The 23227-nt window shown below is 39.9% G+C and overlaps 1 protein-coding gene across 2 annotated transcripts in view; it reads right to left on the reverse strand.

The window, feature by feature from the left end:
• Positions 1-661: 661 nt before the first annotated feature.
• The window catches only part of tbc1d31 (TBC1 domain family, member 31), a 120855-nt gene continuing 98289 nt past the window's right edge, over positions 662-23227 (reverse strand). The window contains exon 23 of one of the 2 annotated variants that reach the window (XM_069920280.1): positions 662-745. The gene's annotated coding sequence lies outside the window, so the exon portion shown is untranslated. Of the gene's footprint in view, positions 746-21351; positions 21550-23227 lie in introns of those variants that run through there. The other variant, XM_069920281.1, reaches the window with a different exon arrangement.

The raw sequence follows: 23227 nt of genomic DNA on the forward strand, positions 1-23227 counted from the left end.
GATTGTTGTGGAGTATGTAGGTCTGTACATCGTGGGCTGAAAGGGGTTGTGCTGTACTATGTTCTCCATTCCATGAATAGAATTTTTAAAAAGATTTCCCCACCTTTTTTGGCTCCATACATAGATAACCAGTCTGATCTACACCCTCCATTTATCCAGATTCATCCCAAATCCTGTACCTTTCCTTTTCAAGTGTCGGCACCCTCTCCAGCTTTCTGGAACCATGAATTTGAATCTCACCACACCAGCCAGTGCAAATCAAGATTAAGCAAATAATTTGGAATTTTACAAAACCACTGTAATTGCAGAAGCTCCTCAGATCCTCCAGCCTCATTCAGAGGTGGACGTCTGCCATCCTTACCCAGCCGGACGACCCACTTAAGGACACAACAAACCGCCCAGTTAAAGAGCAACCACAAGATGGAAGATAAATGCTGTCCCTCCGATGACTCCCAAATCCTGAGATGAGAATGATCAAAACCCTTCAATGGGGGTGAGGATCACATAGTCTCATCTCTTGCCCTTCGCTACACTGACCGACACGCGTGCATTTTAACCCAAAATAGCCCACACGCACCTTCAGGTGGCAGCTCGATAACTGGAGATTCTTGCACATTTCGGTGAAGGCTTGTAGGGAGCATTGGTCCAGCAGCAGGTATACCGTGACATTGCGCTTATTGGCAGCCTCAAGCACGTCACAAAAGATGTCAATGTCGGTGAATACATCCATTACAATGGCGATCAGCTGTGGGCGAAAATGCTTGGAGTTACCATGATTAGGTATTTCAGAGTGGGGGGGGGGGAAGTGGAGGATGGGACTCCTTACAGAAAGCAGAGATGAATCCAGTGGATGTGTGGTGTGCACAGAATAAGCAGCAGCTGGAAGGCAAAGGTTAGGAAAGTCATTGAGCACTGGGCGAGGCAGGATGAAGAGCGGAGGTTTTGAGATCAGGAGTGTGGAACTTTCAAGCTCGACATCACCCAAACAGCTGCACAATTAGCAGGTCAGTGAGAGCATTGGAAAGTTCTTTGAAATACCAGGAATTACAGTGAATGATGGGATCCATGGGCGATCGCTTCTTTCAGCCCAATTTAAAGTTTTTTTTTCATAATTTTTTATTTTTCACACCATAAATCACATTAACCATGATACACATTTTTTCCTTTTCACACATATACAATGTCATTTTCTCCCCCACCTCCCTCCTCCCCTCCCACCCTCCCCCCTCCCGTCCATTTAAGGTATAAATCTAGGATACATTAAACCAGTCAGACAATGTTGTCATTCAATAAAAATACACCAGAAATTCCACTGAGTCCATTCTTTTCATTTCCTTTTCCTTCCGTTAACTTAGGTAGTGATTGTCCCCGGTAGGTTTTCGCTATTGTGTTTCATGTAAGGCTCCCATATTTGTTTGAATATTTCAATATTATTTCTTAAACTATATGTTATTTTTTCTAATGGAATACATTTATTCATTTCTATATACCATTGTTGTATTTTCAAATTATCTTCCAATTTCCAGGTTGACATAATACATTTTTTTGCTACGGCTAGAGCTATCTTAACAAATCTTTTTTGTGCATCCTCCAAATCAATTCCAAATTCTTTGTTTTTTATGTTACTTAGGAGAAAGATCTCTGGATTCTTTGGTTTATTGTTTTCTGTTATTTTATTTAATATCTGATTGAGATCTTCCCAAAATTTTTCTACTTTCTCACATGTCCAGATTGCATGAATTGTTGTTCCCATTTCTTTTTTACATCGAAAACATCTATCAGATACTGTTGGGTCCCATTTATTTAACTTTTGAGGTGTAATGTATAGCCTGTGTATCCAGTTATATTGTATCATACGTAACCTCGTATTTATTGTATTTCTCATCGTTCCAGAGCATAACTTCTCCCATGTTTCCTTTTTTATCTTTATATTTAAATCCTGTTCCCATTTTTGTTTAGTTTTACCATTTGTTTCCTCATTCTCCTTTTCTTGCAGTTTAATATACATATTTGTTATAAATCTTTTGATTATCATTGTATCTGTAATCACATATTCAAAGTTACTTCCCTCTGGCAAACTCAAACTGCTTCCTAATTTATCCTTCAAGTAGGATCTCAATTGGTAATATGCCAGCGCTGTATCTTGAGTTATATTGTATTTATCTTTCATTTGTTTAAAGGATAATAATTTATTTCCTGAAAAACAATTTTCTATTCTTTTAATCCCTTTTTTCTCCCATTCTCTAAAGGAAAGGTTATCTATTGTAAAAGGGAGTAACTTGTTTTGCGTCAATATTAGTTTTGGTAATTGATAATTTGTTTTATTTCTTTCTACATGAATCTTCTTCAAAATATTGAGTAGATGATGTAATACTGGAGAACTTCTATGTTGTACCAATTTTTCATCCCATTTATATAATATGTGTTCAGGTGTCTTTTCCCCTATTTTATCTAATTCTAATCTAGTCCAATCTGGCTTTTCCCTTGTTTGATAAAAATCTGATAGGTATCTTAATTGTGCGGCTCTATAATAATTTTTAAAGTTTGGCAGTTGTAAGCCTCCTTGTTTATACCATTCTGTTAATTTATCTAGTGCTATCCTCGGTTTCCCCCCTTTCCATAAAAACTTCCTTATTATTTTCTTTAACTCCTTGAAGAATTTCTCTGTCAGTTGTATTGGCAATGCCTGAAATAGGTATAATATCCTTGGAAAAATGTTCATTTTAATACAGTTTATCCTTCCTATTAGTGTTAGTGGTAAATCTTTCCAATGCTCTAAATCGTCCTGTAATTTTTTCATTAGTGGATAATAATTGAGTTTATATAGTTGGCCGAGATTTTTGTTTATTTGTACACCTAGGTATCTTATTGCTTGCATTTGCCATCTAAATGGTGATTCCTTCTTAAATTTTGAGAAATCTGCATCATTCATAGGCATTGCTTCACTTTTATTTACGTTGATCTTGTAACCCGACACTTCTCCATATTCCTTCAATTTCTTATATAATTCTTTTATTGATAGTTCTGGTTCTGTTAAGTATACTATAACATCATCCGCAAATAAACTGATTTTATATTCCTTGTCTTTTATTTTTATCCCTTTTATATTATTTTCTGTTCTTATCAATTCTGCTAGTGGTTCTATAGCTAACGCAAACAATAAAGGTGATAGTGGGCATCCCTGTCGTGTTGACCTGCTTAAGTTAAATTGCTTTGATACATGTCCATTTACTGTCACTTTCGCTAATGGTCCCTTATATAATGCTTTAATCCAATTAATATACTTCTCCGGTAAACTGAATTTTTGCAATACTTTGAACAAATAATTCCATTCTACTCTGTCAAAGGCCTTCTCTGCGTCTAAAGCAACTGCTACTGTTGGTGCTTTATTCCCTTTTACTGCATGAATTAAGTTAATACATTTACAAATATTGTCTGTTGTGCGTCTTTTTTTGATAAATCCAGTTTGGTCTAGATTTACCATTTTCGGTACATACTCTGCTAATCTGTTTGCTAATAATTTAGCTATTATCTTATAATCTGTGTTAAGTAAAGATATTGGTCTATATGACGCTGGTGTGAGTGGATCTTTCCCTTGCTTTAGTATTACTGTAATTATTGCTGTTTTACATGAATCTGGTAAGCTTTGCGTTTTATCAATCTGGTTGATTACTTCCAGGAGGGGCGGAATTAATAAGTCTTTAAATATTTTATAGAATTCTATTGGGAATCCATCCTCTCCTGGTGTCTTATTATTTGGTAATTTTTTAATTATCTCTTGTATTTCTACTATTCCAAATGGCTCTGTTAATTTATTTTGTTCCTCTATTTGTAGTTTTGGTAGTTCAATTTTAGTTAGAAATTCATCTATTCTCCCTTCTTTCCCTTCGTTTTCAGTTCGGTATAATTGTTCATAGAATTCTCTAAAGTTTTCCTTAATTTCTTTTAGATTATATGTAATTTGTTTGTCTTTTTTCCTTGATGCCAATACCATTTTCTTAGCTTGTTCTGTCTTAAGCTGCCATGCTAGGATTTTGTGCGTTTTTTCACCTAATTCATAATATTTCTGTTTTGTCTTCATTATATTTTTCTCCACCTTATATGTTTGTAGTGTTTCATATTTTATTTTTTTATCCGCCAATTCTCTTCTTTTAGTTATATCTTCCTTCATTACTAATTCTTTTTCTATATTTACTATTTCCCTTTCCAACTGCTCTGTTTCCTGATTATAGTCCTTCTTCATCTTGGTTACATAACTTATTATTTGCCCTCTAATGAATGCTTTCATTGCATCCCATAGTATAAACTTATCTTCCATTGATTCCGTATTTATTTCAAAATGCATTTTAATTTGTTTTTCAATAAATTCTCTAAAATCCTGCCTTTTAAGTAACATGGGGTTTAATCTCCATCTATACATTCTTGGAGGGATGTCCTCTAACTTTACTGTCAATATTAAGGGTGAATGGTCCGATAGTATTCTAGCTTTATATTCTGTTTTTTTCACTCTATCTTGCATACGAGCTGATAACAAAAATAGGTCTATTCTTGGGTATGTTTTATGTCTAGCCGAGTAATATGAATATTCCTTTTCCTTTGGGTGTTGTTTCCTCCATATATCAAAAAGTTGCATTTCTTGCATCGATTTAATTATAAATTTGGTTACTTTGTTCTTTCTGTTAATTTTTTTCCCAGTTTTGTCCATATTTGAATCCAAATTCAGGTTGAAATCCCCTCCTATTAATATGTTCCCTTGCGTATCTGCTATCTTCAAAAAGATATCTTGCATAAACTTTTGATCTTCTTCGTTAGGTGAATATACATTGAGTAGATTCCAAAACTCCGAATATATCTGACATTTTATCATTACATATCTCCCTGCTGGATCTATTATTTCCTCTTCTATTTTAAATGGCACATTTTTACTAATTAATATAGCTACTCCTCTTGCTTTTGAATTATACGATGCTGCTGTTACGTGTCCTACCCAATCTCTCTTTAATTTCTTATGCTCCAACTCAGTTAAATGTGTTTCTTGCACAAATGCTATATCAATTTTTTCTTTTTTCAGTAAATTTAGCAGTTTCTTCCTTTTAATTTGGTTATGTATTCCATTAATATTTAAAGTCATATAGCTCAACGTAGCCATTTTATACTTTGTTTATCTTCCCTTTCCGTTTCTCCATCATTACCTTTCCTTCTTATCCATTTCTGTTTTCTTGTTTTGAATCCTTTATAAGACAACATTCCTAAAACATCAAACATTTTCCTTATTCTCCTATTTAAAACTTCTTTAGCCCCGATCCCCCCTTCCCCTCCTGAGTTGTCCTTTATCCCTTGTCGGACAACCACATCTCCCCTCTCCATTTGGATTTGCGAATTCACTCGCAAGCGTCAGCTGATTTTGCAGTGACCATAACTCCCCCCCACCCAGCCCCCCCCAGAAAAGATTTCACTTTTCATATGTAACAAAGGTCACTCTTTTAATTCCCTCCTTATTCCCTCTATTCCTTTTCCTTCCCTTATTAATTCTTGTCTATACTATCTATATTTTCCTCTAAATACGGATACATTCATGTATGCACATTATACATATACACACATATACCTCTTTACCCACATACATATAAATCGTGGTCATTTTTACTCTTATTACATGTCTTCATCTCTCTGTTTGTTTTGTAGTTGTTCTGCAAATTTCCTTGCTTCCTCTGGATCCGAGAATGGTTTTTTTTCCATAAGATCGTTTTCGATGTTTTGAACTCCTTCCTCTTCTTCAGGAGTTCAAAACTTATGTCTTTTTAGTTCTCAGTCTTTTGTACTCTCATTACACGTCTTCATCTCTCAGTCTATTTTGTAATTGTTCTGCAAATTTTCGTGCTTCCTCTGGATCCGAGAATAGTCTGTTTTGCTGTCCTGGAATAAATATTTTCAATACCGCTGGATGGTTTAGTATAAATTTATACCCTTTCTTCCATAAAATCGCCTTTGCTGAATTGAACTCCTTTCTCTTCTTCAGGAGTTCAAAACTTATATCTGGATAAATGAAGATTTTTTGCCCTTTGTACTCCAGTGGCTTATTGTCCTCTCTTACTTTTTCCATTGTTTTCTCCAGTACCTTTTCTCTTGTAGTATATCTTAGGAATTTTACTAAAACAGATCTTGGCTTTTGTTGTGATTGTGGTTTAAAGGCCAATGCTCTATGTGCCCTTTCTATTTCCATTTCATGCTGTAGTTCTAGACATCCTAGGATCCTAGGGATCCAATCTTTTATAAACTCTCTCATATTCTTGCCTTCTTCATCTTCCTTAAGGCCCACTATCTTTATGTTATTTCTTCTGTTATAATTTTCCATTATATCTATTTTCTGAGCTAACAGTTCTTGTGTCTCTTTAACTTTTTTATTAGATTCCTCTAATTTCTTTTTTTAAGTCCTCTACCTCCATTTCTACTGCTGCTTCTCGTTCTTGCACCTTGTCCATTCTTTTTCCCATTTCTGATAAGGTCATATCTATTTTATTCATTTTCTCTTCTGTATTGTTTATTCTTCTTCTTAAATCATTAAATTCTTGCGCTTGCCATTCTTTAAATGACTCCATGTACTCTTTAATAAGAGAAAGTATATCCTTTATCTTGCCTTTCCCTTCTTCTTCTATTTCACTGTACTCTTCCTCTTCTTCTTCCTCTGGGTTGGCCATCTGTTGTTTCTTTTTTGCCCTTTTCTTCTCTTCTTTCTTGTTTTCGTTGTCTTCTATGTTCTCCTCTTGCTGCTGGTGTTCTGCAGCTGTCATTGCCGGCTGTGGAGATCGACTCCCCAGCTGGTCACCCCTCCCGTCGGTATGTTTTTTTGCATGCGCAAAATATTTTATAGAGTCGCGCATGCGCGGTTGCGCACTTTTACTCGGCTCAGCGAGCCATTTTTGTAGTCCACTTTCTACCGACCTGAGGGAGCGGGTTTCTCTCTCCACCGCGGGCCTCTTCGAACAGGTAAGGCCTTCTCCTTCTTCTTCCGTTGTCTTCTCTTCCTCTCTTCTTACCGTTGATTTCGATTTTTCTTTTTTCGTCGCCATCTTCTTTCCACCTTTATATTCACTTTACTTTGATTTTTATTTTTGTGCCTTTGTGTTTTGCTTTGTTCTTTCTGACTTTCCTGGAGAGGGCTGGAGTTCACCGTCCGGCCACTACTCCATCACGTGACTTCTCCGCCCAATTTAAAGTTTGAGAGAGATACCGTCAAGCTGGAGGGGGGGGGGGGGCGAAAGGGAAGATTTACAAGGATGTGAGAACCATAGATCACTACAGCACAGAAAAAGGTTCTTCAGCCCTTTTAGTCTGTGCCAAACTAGTCCCACTGAAATGCCCCCAGTCCCTAACCCTCCCATTCATGTCCCTGTCCAAAGTTTAAAGGTCAAATTTCCTGTGGAAAAAGGCTGAATTTCTACTTATTAGTAAATGTAAAACTTTTCTGAAATGTCAAAGTTGAGTTCACATTCACTAATTCAGCTGGCAGCTGTTCCACACTTCCACCTCTCTCTGTGTGAAGAAATTCTCCCAAATGTTCCCTTTAAATTTTTCCTCTTCCACCCTTAACCAGGGTGCCCTAGTTTATATCTTTCCAAACCTGCTTGTATTTACTCCTCATAATTTTAAATACCTCTATCAAATCTCCCCTCATTCTCTGACGCGCCAGGGAATAAAGTCCTCACCTGTCTAACCTTTCTCTGTAACTCAGTTCTTCAAGTCCTGGCAACATCCTAGTAAATTTCCCCTGCACTCTTTCTATCTTATCGATATCCTCCTTGTTTCCAGTACTGGAGGGCATGAGCTCTAGGGAAAGTTTGAGCAGGCTAAGTTATTTTTTTGGAGGATGAGGTTTAATCTTATAGAGGTGCACAAAATCATGAGAGGAATAGATCAGGTGATTGGAGAGTCTTTTGCTCAGCATAGAGAAAAATTAGTAACTTGCGGACATTAGGTAAGGGGGATGAGAATTAACAGGAACCTGATATAGATGACACTTTCCTTATTCTAATATATCCTAATTTCAAAGTATCATCTTTTAAAGCGTGAGCTACGATATTCTGAATTTTGATCTCTTTAATCCAACAAATCAAACCCTATGGCTGTTACTTTATGTAGTTTTAATTCAAGACTTACATAATGATGAATAACAAAGTATTTATGATAGAGATACAAAAGATATTTAAAGAGATACAAAAATTCAAAGAAAAATTTCTTGTGCTTATGCTTCCTTCACATCTTGTAGAATGAGCAAGCAGTTTGTCTGGGGGGGGGTTATTATGACATAATACATCATAGTCACTCTGGTAACACTGCAAACAATAACTCTCTTAAAGAGACCGGCACAAAATTAACTAAGAATCAAAAATACAAAGCTTTAACTTTTACATTCTGGCCCCTAATTATTATGATAGACATTAATGGTTAATATATAATAATTACGATTACAGATAAACAAGTAAATATAGCAAGTATAAGATTATAAAACAAAAATTCAGCTTCCTGTAAAAGACAGATTTTAGTAATAGGTCAATTTAAGTCACCAGTCCTGGTTTTAATCCGCACTTGCCAAATGAAACCTCTCTTGTCTGGAACTGTATGCACAATTTTACCCAGCAACCAAGAATTTCTTGGTGAAGAATTGTCCATGATAATTACAATACCTCCACATACAAAATTGACCATTTTGTAATTCTTGTAAAACAAGATAAATCCATCTTTTCCAAAATAAATTTGAAAATAAATTGCAGTTGTTTCCATCTGCATCTTGCATAAATGTCTTCTTTGTGAAATTGACCTGCTCTCTCATGCATACAAAGAACAATTAATTCAGAAATATGAAATTCCTTAGCTAATATATTTGGATGTTTCACTTCTTCTGAATTATTGCTTTATCCAATCTTCCTCCTACTCTCAATACATCATTTATAAGAATAGGATTTAGCTTGTAAACACAACTTGTTTTTGTAACATTCAGATTCTTCAATTTTGATATCTCATTATCAAAATTTTTTCTGACAAAAATGAATTATTTCCAATTCAGCATTTGCCAACTCATCAACTGTTAGGTAACAGCTATTTCAAATCTTCAGATTCTCTTTCTTAATATGATTTAAAAGCGTAGTTTTTAACCTAAGAATCCATGCTCTACAGCCTTTTTCAAATAAAACCATGAAGAATGATAGCACATTAATTGGGTGATTGGCATCACCTACGGCTCCTAGAACGCTTCCACCAGCGTTGTCTCCGCTCTATCCTCAACATCCATTGGAGCGCTTACATCCCTAACGTCGAAGTACTCGAGATGGCAGAGGTCGACAGCATCGAGTCCACGCTGCTGAAGATCCAGCTGCGCTGGATGGGTCACGTCTCCAGAATGGAGGACCATCGCCTTCCCAAGATCGTGTTATATGGCGAGCTCTCCACTGGCCACCGTGACAGAGGTGCACCAAAGAAAAGGTACAAGGACTGCCTAAAGAAATCTCTTGGTGCCTGCCACATTGACCACCGCCAGTGGGCTGATAACGCCTCAAACCGTGCATCTTGGCGCCTCACAGTTTGGCGGGCAGCAACCTCCTTTGAAGAAGACCGCAGAGCCCACCTCACTGACAAAAGGCAAAGGAGGAAAAACCCAACACCCAACCCCAACCAACCAATTTTCCCCTGCAACCGCTGCAATCGTGTCTGCCTGTCCCGCATCGGACTTGTCAGCCACAAACGAGCCTGCCGCTGACGTGGACTTTTTACCCCCTCCATAAATCTTCGTCCGCGAAGCCAAGCCAAAGAAAAAACATTAGTGTTTTGGATTTCTGGATCCTCCATTGAAATTTCTTCTAAGTCTTACAGATTTTGAGATCACTCTTCTTGAGATCACAAAAGAAATCGAGGACCGGACACCCATGTGTTGGCTCTGTTCAGAAAAGATTGAACTTATGATCCTCATCAAGCCGTATTAGCTGGATTATCCACTGCTTTAACATATCTCCATTGATTAGCATGTGAAATCTTCTCGATTTCATTAACTCTGTTAGTCACAAAGGTACAAATCCTTGTGGTTTTGTTATTAATGTATTTAAACACTGATGTACTATCAGACCAAAACACTAATTCCATCTGTAAATCTCTTCTTAACATTTTGCTCACCATAGTAATGGCAGTCAATTTCATTTGAGGCTTTATTGGAGCCACTCTGGCTTTTCCTATTACAAATCCACAATGTGCTCGCTGTTGGTTACTTCGTAGAACTAAATAACTGACGGTACCAAAACCACCTTCGCTTGCATCAGCAAAGTGGTGTAACTGAGCAAATGTGGTAATTCCAAAGTTTGTTGGCTTAAAATATCTGATCACTTCAAAAATTTCTAACATTTTAAGACTTTCAATCTAATTGCTCCAATCTTGTGTGATGGAATCTGGTATAGCTTCATCCCATCCAAATTTTCCTCTGCACAATTCTTGCAGAATTTTCTTGGCTATTAATACTACTAGTGCCAATATTCTCAAAGGATCGTATATTGAACTTACAATTTGAAAATAAGTTCAATATATGGTCTTTAACAAGAAGTATACCTCTTCTTGTCAAAGGCCATTCTTTCAAAACAATTTTGAATTTGAAAACATCAGATTGAACAAACCATTGCACTCCTAGAATTCTTTCGACAGGTAGAAGATCACAATCCAAGTCAAGATGTTTTATCTTCTTTCTGCCTCAGGAATAACAGCCAACACATCTCGACTGTTGCTAATCCATTTTGTAAGGAAGAAATCTCCTTTATTACAGATCTCTTTTAACTTGTGAAAAAGATCTATTGCTTCTTTTTCTGAAACCACTGAAGTAAGACAATCATCGACATAGAAATTATTTCTGATGATGCTTTAGCTTGAGAATTAAATTGCTCTTCATATCTTCAGCACATTTCCTGAGAGCAAAACTTGCACAACTTGGTGACAAAGTTACTCCAAGTAGATGAACTGTCATTCTGTATTCTGTATTCAATCATATTTTTACTGTAATCGCCATTATGCCACCATAACAATCGTAGAAAATCCCAGTCTTCTGATGGTACTTTCACTTGATGAAACATTGCTTCAATATCTGCAACAATTACAATTGGCTCTTTACAAAATCTTATCAGAACACCTATTGAAGTATAGGTCAAGTCTGGACCTTGTAGAAGTTGAGAATTCAATGAAACTCCTTGAAATGATGCTCCATAATCAAATACTACACGTAGTTTCTTCTTTTGTAGATGGATAACTCCATGATGAGGTAAATACCATTTTCTACCATCTTTACGTTCCAAGATATCTTCTGATACCTTTTCTACATAACCCTTGGCTATCATGTCTAACATGATATTTGGATCTTCCAAGTGAAAGGAAGGATTTCTCTTGAATTTCTTTTAAAATTCAGCATATGCTGTTCTGCAATTATTTTCCTTTTCTTCAAAGGTAATGTTATACAGTGATGACCATCAGCATATTTAACAGAATTTAAAATTAAACCCAGAAACTGCTTGTCCTCTCTTTGAAGGTTCTTGAATATCTTTGAGACATTCAGGAAAATCAATTTTAAACTGTTGTTCCCACAGATCACAACAGTTTCAGTTTCACAACTGAAATTCTGTTAACATTCACGTCCAATGTCTCCTGATCAGTATTATTTTTTTTTTCCTAATTGTCTTAATTGTCCATCCAAGCAACGTTCTCACAGCAGAAGGCCCATCATTTTGACTCTATTACTTTTGGAGCTTTGAGAGCTTTTGGTACATCTAATCCAATTAACATCTCAATCTTGGCACCAATCTTAGGTAAGCAAACATCTTTTAGATGAGCCCACTGTTTGATATCATCTTGGTAGGGAATATTCTCCTTATTCATATGCATAGTCTTCTGAGTATATAGACTTGGAAGATCGCAAAATTTATTGCAATTTAATCTAGCAATCTCTAAACCTGAAAATATATTAATTTCAAAGTTCCTTTCATCGTTCAGTGTCTTCAATAAGATCTGTGATTTTTTTCCATGAAGATTAAATTTATTAATTAATTCAACAGTACAAAATGATGTGGTTCTACCTGGATCAAGAAATGCATCAGTCTTCAGTATGAAGCTCCCCTTTTTAGCCTTAATCTGCATGGGAACTATTGAGAGGACTTTGTCACCAGCTCCATTAAGACTATTTGTTTGAACTGAAGCTGAAGCATTCTCTCTGTCTTTAGTCTTGAATTCAGATTGTTTGACTTCCTTCTTTACTTCATTGAGTATGCAGTAACTTGGGATGCTTTAAACTGCATATATCACAACGGAGTCGTTCATTACAAGTTTTGCTGGTGTGTCCTTTTCACAAGCAACCAAAACATATTCCATTCTTCTTTAAAAATGTTAATTTCTCAAGATGTGATTTTTTTTCTCCAATAGGGAACATCTTTCTAAAGCATGCTTATCCTTGCAATACAAACAGCTTTCCTGAATAGTATGATCTTCCTTCTCCTTTGTTTCCTTGTTCTTTCTTGTGCTCGTATCTGACACAGCAGTAACAAAGGTACTTCCCTTTGGTTTCTGATTCCAAAAATTGTACAACATCCTCAAAAGAGGCTTCCCTTCCAGGAAGAATCTTAAGTTCTGCAACTTTGGTTCTCCATAAATCCTTCAGCTTATAAGGCAATTTGTTTACAATAATCGACAAATTGGCAAGTAAATTCAGCTCTTGCAAATATACACTACTTCCCATTGCGTTACAACATCCTCTCAGAAAAAGTGCACATGCTTGTAAAGCCTTGACATCCTCTGATTTTATTGCTGGCCAAGTAAGAATCTTGTCCGTATGGGCTCCTGCGATTTTATGCTCATTCCCATAATGATTATGCAATAATTATTTTGCCCTTTTAAAACCTTGTTCTGGTTTCATATATTGGCAACTTTTGACTAACTCCTTCGGCTGTCCTCCAATGTACTGTTCCAGGTAATAAAGATGATCTTTAGCATTTTTAGTATTATTTTCAATGTGATGTTCACTGGATTTTATGAATCTCAGATTTGTAATGGATCTCCATTAAAAACTAGAATTTCTGTCTGAGGTAAAATGTATAAATATTGTTGATGGCTTGTAACTGGTTGTCTTGAGGTGAATGGAGAAAATGGATCTTGAACAGGGGCCATAGGTGTAGGACTGTGACTTGAAGCTGGTTCTCCAGCAACGTGAAGAGACATCAATGGCTGAGTATGATCAACTCGCGTGGTTGAATTTTTTTGAAATACCCTCCTTTCGGGAAGGTCCATATATTGTGTGCTCTGGAGAGAACGAATATTGTTAGCTCTTTCCATAGGATTGGTCATCCTCATTTGAGCACTAGCAGCGACACCTGTGGCTCATTGCTCGAGTTGACTCGTTTCTTATGGCTGCACCACCCATGGCTCTGCTGGAATGTTAGGTGCTGGCCCTTTGGGTTTGTCACTTGGAGCGATAAATTTTGCAGAAGCCTGATCTAATACTTTCACTTTGGCCATATTCATAGCACGTTGTTCCTCAAGATCTCGTCTTTTCTCTACTCATTAATTTTTTTGTTCTTCACTAGCCATTTGTAACCTTTTAAGTTGCTCTTCTTGTCTCAGTTGCTGATTCCTGATCCTCTAAAGCATATCATTTCTCCAACCACTGTTGTTATGCACAGACAGTAGCCAAGTCTGCTTGTGCCTTAGCATGCATAGCTGATATGCTTGAAGCATGTGATGCTGTACTTGCTCTAGATGCCTTTGAAGATCTTCATGCACTCATAACCTTGGAAATACTATCATCAGGATTCACATCTGAACTTTCAGATACCGCTGATTGAGACTCTATCTTCTGCATTTCACTCGGTACAGCACCAGTGGGACTTTCTAACATACATTCATCTGTTCCAGTTCCATTAACCTTTAAGCCAGTGAATGAGGCCTGCAGTGCCTTGACAGAGTCTTCTTCTTGTTTGCTAGTTGAAACCACTTCTTCTTTGGTTACTGGCTCCAACCTCCTGCCTAGCGTGATTTGTCCGCCTTGCTGGCTCAACTCACGATCAAACAGTTCTTTGAGAGGTGCTGTTTGCTCGAGGTCTTTAGCCTGACGAGACTTCTTCTTATCCATCTTGGGTTCTTCACACTGCATTCTGGCTTCTCCTGGATTCTGGGAACTGCAAATGAATTTTGTATCTTACTTGGTCCTTTAAAAGAGCTGCTGCTGGCGGAATTGTTTCCGTGGTGCTGCACACAAGCTTCCTCATCTTAATATTTACAATAACATTTTCTGGGCTTCCTGACTATTCTGTTACCAGAGCGGTGGCTTATCTTTTTCAAGGTCGCAGGTGAATGGCCAGTCCTTTTACTCTATTTCAAACTGCACAATTCGCAGACAGATTCTCACACTTCTGGAATATTCTATTATTACAAGGTGAATGTTTCTTAGCTTTAAATCAAGTTGTTAATTATTTTAGACAAATTTTATGAGCTTTTCTTCTGAAAAAAGTTCACAATTAAATTTTTATTTGAATCAAAATAAAGACGACGCTTTGCTTATTCTAATATACCCTAATTTCATAATATTATCTTCTAAAGTGTGAGCTGCGATATCCCAAATATCAATCTCTTTAATTCAATAAATCAAACTCTGTGGCTGTTACTTTATGTAGTTTTAACTCATTGATAGAACAGATAAACATTTTGCATAGCTTCGCAACAAGACTGTCATATCGATGAATTACAAAGTATTTACTGTATGATAGAGATACAAAAGATATTTAAAAAGATAAAAAATTCTTGTGCTCATGCTTCCTTTACATCTCCTTGAATAATGAGCAAGCAGTTAGACCGGGGGATATTACCACACATTATATCATAGTCACTATGGAAACACTACAAACAATAGTTCTCTTAAAGAGTCGGGCTCAAAATTAACTAAGAATCAAAAATACAAGGTTTTAACCCTTACAGCCTGAGAGGTAACTTTTTTTTATAACACAGATGGTGGTGGGTGCATGGAACAGGCTTCAGGAGGAGGCAGTTGAGGCAGGTATGACTGCAATGCTTAACAACAAATTGCACTGGACACATGGATAGGCTGGGTTTGAACAGATATGGGCAAAAGGCATGCAGGCGGGAAGAGTTTGGGTGGGACATTTTGGTCGGTGGGGGACAAAGGGCCTGTTTCTACTGTTATGAGCCCAAAGGACCCCAAAACCTAGCAGCAATAGATATTCACCAAAACAAATGGTCATTTAAACAAAAGTTGCTTTTAATTATATTTAAACATGAAAACAGAATTACACTTTAACTTATCACTATTAACTTGCTTTACTTAACTTAACCCCCTTCTAATTCTAAGCGCACATGTATGTAATGTGTGTGTAAGTTCAGTAAAGTTATTTGGTTCACAGTCCAATCTCACTTCTCATTCCTCCAAGTTCACTGGTTGCAGGCAATTCTTATACGGTGCACAGAATTTAACATGTATAAAGTTCACCAGGCTTTGGTGCTTGAAGGGTAAATGGTTACTGCTCAAGAAAGTTCTTGTAGGTTTTCAGAGAGAGATGTGTTGTTCCAGGACATCCACAATAGGACATCCCTCAGTCACCTCAATGTCTTGCTGACAAAACTTGTCCCATCAGGGTTCTCCAGATGATAACCTCTTTCTTTCAGGTCACCACAGAGTTCCTTTTTGTTTCCCTTATTGCAAATGAAACATTAGACAGCCAGTCCTCTCCTCTTGCATGAACCACAAGGACTGTGACTAGACCATCTTCCACACCGGAGCTTCTGTTTCAGTTTCAGCTGCTCTTGCTGGGTGAAACCCCGTCAGAGACTGCTCTCTCTCTCTCTCACACACACACGCACACCCTGAGACCGAGGCAGCCTGTTTGACGCTCTCTACTTGCAAAACCACATGACCTTCTCCAACAAACAATAGGAGCCAGCCTTCTCATTCATCTGTTGCTTTTAGGTAAACAAGAACCTTTCAGTGACCTCTCTAAGCACCCTTCAAAGCTCCTGCAAAAAGGTGTGAGAAGCCACCATGTCTCCTCTGTTGCTTTAAAGAAAATTGTCCATTTATTCCACAACATCAGTCCAATTAACACCTATGTGTGAAGTCTCCATAGGAATTCTTCAAAGTTTCTGTAAAGTCATTGTGGACATGAAGTCTCCAGTATTTCAAATAAGATCTGTTTTAAAGTGTTTGTATGTAACCTACTCTAACCTTTCCCAATTTATCTCCCAAAAATATTTCTATACTAGACAATTCGCAATAACATGACCAGGTTTCTTACAAAAATGACATACAAATCCAGAAGTTTTGTCCTTTTCCACCTTAACTTCTTTTCTCTTAACATTCTCTCCAGTCTTAATTTGGGTTTACTAGTCTGCTCCATGTTAACCTTCTGAACAGGCTTATTAATCTGTTCCACATTAACTCTCTAAAAATGCCTACCATTCTGAAATGTACCTTTGTGAATTAGGGCAAAATCATCTGCTAATCTAGCCATTTGTCGCCATGTCCTCACGTGTCTCTCATCCAGGTATAATTTAATCTCATTTGGAACACACCTTTTAATTTCATCAATTAACATCAATTCTCTCAATCTGTCAAAATCATTATTTATTCCTTTAGAGGTGCACCACTGGTCCAAACACACAGATTTTTTTTAGAGCAAAATCCATATAAGATTGATTCCATGTTTTCATCAAACTTCTAAATTTTTGTTTATATGCTTCTGGAACCAACTCATAATCTTTCAATGCTGCTTGTTTAACAGTATCATAATTTTCCACTTGCTCTGTAGTCAAACTAGAGTATGTAATTTGTACTACTCCCTTCAATACACTTTGGAGCATAAGGGGCCATTTTACTTTTTGCCATCTTGAGCTCTCGGCAACCTTTTCAAAAAGCTGAAAATATGTATCTATATCTCCTTCATCAAAAGGAAGAACTAGATTTGCCTCTCTACTAGCCAAAAACCCCTCCACAGGAGGTACTGCCTCAATTCTCTTTCTTCTCTCCATCTCCATTTTTAACTTCTCTAATTGAAACTGTCTGACCCCTTCAATTTGCTCGTTCTGTCTTTCAGCTACCTCAAACTCATGTTTCCTCCGTCTTTCAGTTTCCTCTAACTCATGTTTCCTCCGTCTTTCAGTTTCCTCTAACTCATGTTTCCTCCGTCTTTCAGTTTCCTCAAACTCATGTTTCCTCCGTCTTTCAGTTTCCTCAAACTCATGTTTCCTCCGTCTTTCAGTTTCCTCAAACTCATGTTTCCTGCATCTTTCAGTTTCCCCAAACTCATGTTTCCTCCGACTTTCAGTTTCCTCAAACTCATGTTTCCTCCGTCTTTCAGTTTCCTCAAACTCATGTTTCCTCCGTCTTTCAGTTTCCTCAAACTCATGTTTCCTGCATCTTTCAGTTTCCCCAAACTCATGTTTCCTCCGTCTTTCAGTTTCCTCAAACTCATGTTTCCTCCGTCTTTCAGTTTCCTCAAACTCATGTTTCCTCCGTCTTTCAGTTTCCTCAAACTCATGTTTCCTCCAACTCATATATCCTCTGTTTCTCACCCTCTTCTCTTTGCCTTTCAGCCTGGTCTGCCTCATATTGTTGTCTCTGCAACTCAAATTTACATTCCTCTCTTTCCTCTACCACCCTCAATTTCTCCAATTCCAAATGCAACTCCACAAATTTTCCCTCACCTATTGACTATAATCCTCTGCGTTTGTATTTTCCTCATCCAATGCTTAACTTCAGGCAGTGTTGATGCCTTAGAAATAGCCATCAGCTCTTTTCTCTTGCTCTGCAGGTGATAATTGTAACAAAACAAATTTCAACATCCATTGCTGCTGTTTTTCCACTCACAAGCTTTAAATTAGCTTGGGGGAAAAAGCAATCAACTAATAACTCACAAAAACTCGAGTTTCAATCCGAAAAGACGAGCCCCCATAAAACGTTACCAGTCCAAAGGACCCCCAGAAAATCTACTCTGTTACACCACGCTGAGTGACTCTAAAGAAAAGGGAAGTTGAGCAGACCAGAAAGAAATCAGGAGTGGAGAGCAGAAGTAGGTTGGAACGAGGAAGGACACGCATTTCCTTTGAAAAGGGTCAACGGGATTGAGCCTCGACTGAAGGTCGCGGGGGTCGAACCGGCTGCAGAGTGGGGGTGAAGGCGAGGAGGGGGAGGGACTGAGCCCCTTCTGCCCGAGCCTTACCTCCACTGCCTGGTGAATGTAAAAGCGCAGCACGTCCTTGATGCGCTGCGACCTGCCGGTCTGGAAGTAAACGCTGATTTTGGACGGCCCCTTCAGGTAGTACCGTTTGTTTGACATGGGCCAGCCCTGCTCCAGCACCGGCCCGTTCTCCTCCGATTTCTCCGGGAAGTAAGTGCTGGAGCCTTCCATCGCCTGGCCGGTCGTGCCGTCTCCATCGGGGTCCTGGGGTTGAGGGGGCGTCTCGGCGTTCCCAACGATGTACTGGATCTCCGAAGGGGACAAGAAGCTCAGCTCCCCTTCCCAGGACAGCATCTCGCCGTAAGCTCCGGGTCCCGAATCGAGCAGGGCGTCCGTCGCCAGCCTCACGCTCTCGTTGCGAGTCAGGTCAAGGCCGGCCGGTGGCTCCCAAGGGTTCTTCACCGCTTCCAAGCGCCTCCTCATTTTGCCGACGTTCTTCTGCCCAAACCGGTGGCCTCTCGGATAACTCGGCACGTTCATCCTCGATGACTGTCTCCCAATTGTTGGGCGAGCCCAGCACCGCTGAAAGCATTAACCGGTGGGGCGGGACAGGCAATGGCTTGCCTCCGGAGCCTGTCACTTCACATCAAACCCACACCACTCACAAATGAACGGCTCTCACGGAGGTGAACCTGCTCTTCCCCTGTCCCGCTGCCCCGTGTTCCCGACCGTGTCACGCACTCGGTCCCTCCCTGTCCCGTGTTCCCATCTGCGGGAGGGCCCACATTCAGAGTTATTGTCCAGAGTACATACGTGACAAATAAAGCAATGGGGGGAGGGATCTGACTGTGCAATGCAGAGAGAAAAAAGAATAAAGTGGAAAAGTAAGAGTCCCTGATTGAGTTTGTCCTTGAGAAGTCTGATGGTAGCAGCTATTCCTGAACCTGCTGGTGCAAGTCCTGTCTCCCAATTGTTGGGCGAGCCCAGCACCGCTGAAAGCATTAACCGGTGGGGCGGGACAGGCAATGGCTTGCCTCCGGAGCCTGTCACTTCACATCAAACCCACACCACTCACAAATGAACGGCTCTCACGGAGGTGAACCTGCTCTTCCCCTGTCCCTCTTTCCTGATGGCAGCAGCAAGAACAGAACATGTGATGGGCGGTGTGGGTCTTTGATGATCTTCGAGGGCAGCGTTCCCTGTGGATGGTCTCGATGGTGGGGAGGGTTTTGCCTGTGATGTCCTGGGCTGTGTCCACTATCTTTTGGAGGGCTTTTTGCTCAGGGGTATTGGTATTCCCCATACCAGAGTGTGATATGGCTGGTCAGCACACTTTCCACCACAAATCTGTAGAAATTTGCCAGGATTTCCAGAGGAAAGGTTTCTTCATCCAGAGGGTGGTGAATCTCTGGGATTTGTTGCCACAGATGGCTGTGGAGGCCAGGTCATTGGGTAGATTTAAAGCGGAGGGTCATATCCTTGATTAGTAAAGGTATCAAAGGTGACTGGGAGAAGGCAGAAGAATGGGGTTGAGAGGAACAGTAAGTCATGACCTGAGTGGCAGAGACTCCATGGGCCATTTCTACTGTGTTAAACCTGCAGTGTTCGGCGGATTTGCACATTCAGGAAACATATTTTCTCTGGAGCTGGAGGCACTGGGTGTGTTGCCCTGCTCAACGTGCTGTCCTTCTGATGAGGTGCTCATCCATCATGCTCCCTCAGGCAGTAGGACTAGCCCTTGACCTGCCTCGATCACTAAAAGGCTCCAAGTATCAAGTCAACTTTACTGTCAATTGCTTGTACAAGGTCAACCTGACGAAACAACGTTCTGTGATCTTCAGTGCATAAGCAGGATAACTATTGGTAGACAGAAATAAATAAATATCGTATCATGAATATGAGAGTCTCGGAGGGTCAGTGTGAGCAGTTCCTTTGGTCGTTCAGCATTCTGACTGTCTGTGGGAAGAAGAAGCTGCTCCTCAGCCTGGTGGCGCTGATTTTGATTCATTGCAACCACTCCTTTACTCATTAAGTAGTTCTATAACTACGCTGTTTACATCCGGTACCGCACGGATGGCAGTCTCTTCAATCTGAGGCGCCTGCAAGCTCACACCAAGACACAAGAGAAACTTGTCCGTGAACTACTCTTTGCAGACGATGCCGCTTTAGTTGCCCATTCAGAGCCAGCTCTTCAGCGCTTGACGTCCTGCTTTGCAGAAACTGCCAAAACGTTTGGCCTGGAAGTCAGCCTGAAGAAAACTGAGGTCCTCCATCAGCCAGCTCCCCACCATGACTACCAGTCCCCCCCACATCTCCATCGGGCACACAAAACTCAAAACGGTCAACCAGTTTACCTATCTCGGCTGCACCATCTCATCAGATGCAAGGATCGACAATGAGATAGACAACAGACTCGCCAATGCAAATAGCGCCTTTGGAAGACTACACAAAAGAGTCTGGAAAAACAACCAACTGAAAAACCTCACAAAGATAAGCGTATACAGAGCCATTGTCATACCCACACTCCTGTTCGGCTCCGAATCATGGGTCCTCTACCGGCATCACCTACGGCTCCTAGAACGCTTCCACCAGCGTTGTCTCCGCTCCATCCTCAACATCCATTGGAGCGCTTTCATCCCTAATGTCGAAGTACTCGAGATGGCAGAGGTCGACAGCTGCGCTGGGTGGGTCACGTCTCCAGAATGGAGGACCATCGCCTTCCTCAAGATCGTGTTATATGGCGAGCTCTCCACTGGCCACCGTGACAGAGGTGCACCAAAGAAAAGGTACAAGGACTGCCTAAAGAAATCTCTTGGTGCCTGCCACATTGACCACCGCCAGTGGGCTGATATCGCCTCAAACCGTGCATCTTGGCGCCTCACAGTTTGGCGGGCAGCAACCTCCTTTGAAGAAGACCGCAGAGCCCACCTCACTGACAAAAGGCAAAGGAGGACAAACCCAACACCCAACCCCAACCAACCAATTTTCCCCTGCAGCCACTGCAACCGTATCTGCCTGTCCCGCATCGGACTTGTCAGCCACAAACGAGCCTGCAGCTGACGTGGACTTTTACCCCCTCCATAAATCTTCGTCCGCGAAGCCAAGCCAAAGAGTTCTGTAACTGACGATGTTTGAACTGATGGGAGTAAAAATGTTCACATACTTCTTACAGCCTGCTCATGGTTATAAAATGGTTTATAATTTGAAGTTGCGTGGTTCCAAGAGCAACCTGTCAACATCCATCTGTGCACTGAAGGCTTCATATCCAACGATGCAAGTACATTGAGTTCAGCTGAATGATTTCCTTTCTGTAGCATCATAATACTGTTTTCATCCAGTTAAATGGTCCATGCTGAAAAATACAAGGTAAAATGCTGCAGATATTGGAAATCTGATACAAGCTGGGACAAGCTGAAAACACCCTACAACATCTGTGGAGAGAGAAACATGGCACATGTGACTTCGCAAGAAATACTAACTGGTTCTTTCCCTCCACACAATTGAAGAGAAAACAAACCCCTATTTTCATGTCATTTTAAATGTGTAACACAATAAAAAGAGTTGGTATCATTGTGGGAATGAGTGGGTTGAACGGCTTATTCCTGTTTTTTGTGAATGTTTACAGTATTTCACTTGTGATGATCATCTTAACTTTTATCCTTTCTCAATGGCACTGGTTCTGTTGAGTGGTGAGGAGGCCTGTTGCTACTCAGCATATGGACAGCACAGGTGGTCACGGTAGCACAATGTCAATCCAGGCTTCCCTCGGCACCCCATTCTCAATAATAGCACACACAGGGATATTCTGACACAGTGGTCAAGTTACTGCAACATGTCTCGAACTACTGATCTGGAGTTATGAGTTCAAATCCCACCAGTAATCTTGGCATCAGTCATGGTGACTGTAAACTATTGCACTGTCATGAATGGAATAGTATACTTATTCCATTTAAAAAGACACAATAAATACAAAAATACAGCTAGATAATAAATATTCACAGTAATCCTAGTGCAAAAGATGACAGCAATAGTACCGACAGTCACAAGACAAAGGAACAGAATCAGGCCACTAGGCCCATCGAGTCTGTTCCGTAAATCTACACTAAGCTACTCTTCACTAGTTCCAATTTCCAGGCTTTTCCTCATATCCTTTGATGCTCTCACTAATGAGATACTTGTCTATTTCTTGGTTAAATACTCCCAGCGATCTGGTTTCCACCGCTGTATGTGGTAGCGAGTTCCACAGATCCACGACCCTCTGGCTAAAGAAGTTCTTCCTAATCTCTGTTTTATATGGATTGCCTCTAATTTTCAGACAATGACCCCTTGTCCTCGATTCACCCACCAAGGGAAACATCTCATCCGCATTCACCCTATCTAAACCTTTCAAAATATGAAATGCCTCGATGAGATCTCCTCTCATTCCCCTATAGTCCAATGAATACAATGCAAGAGCTGCCAAACGCTCCTCGTACGTTAGCCCCTGCATTCCGGGAATCATCCTAGTAAACTTCCTCTACGCCCTCTCGAACAACATCACATCCTTTCTAAGATAGGGGGCTCAAAACTGCACACATTACTCCAAATGAGTCCTCACCAGTGCCCCATAGTCTCTATTCCTCTTGAAATGAATGCCAACATTCGCTTTCTTCACTACCTTTTTCACCTGGTCATTAACTTTTAGGTTTCCCTGCATAAGGACACCCAGGTCCCTTTGCACATCCGAGGACTGAATTTTCACCCCATCCAAATAGTATTCTGCCTGTTTGTTTCCTCTGCCAAAATGTATAACTGGATATTACTCTCTGTTAAATCTCATCTGCCATAAAAATTATGGCATAAAAATTAGTCTCCTAATCTGTCTATATCCTTCTGCAACTTTACAGTTTCTATTACACTTCCTACTCCGCCACCTATCTTGGTGTCATCTACAAATTTGGCCACAAAACCATTCATATCACAATCCAAATCATTACCGACCCCTGCGGAACAGCACTAGTTACAGTCAGCCATCCAGAATGGGAACCCTT

The sequence above is a fragment of the Narcine bancroftii genome, chromosome 2 (assembly GCF_036971445.1).
Source record: "Narcine bancroftii isolate sNarBan1 chromosome 2, sNarBan1.hap1, whole genome shotgun sequence".
In the NCBI taxonomy this organism is placed as follows: Eukaryota; Metazoa; Chordata; class Chondrichthyes; order Torpediniformes; family Narcinidae; genus Narcine; species Narcine bancroftii.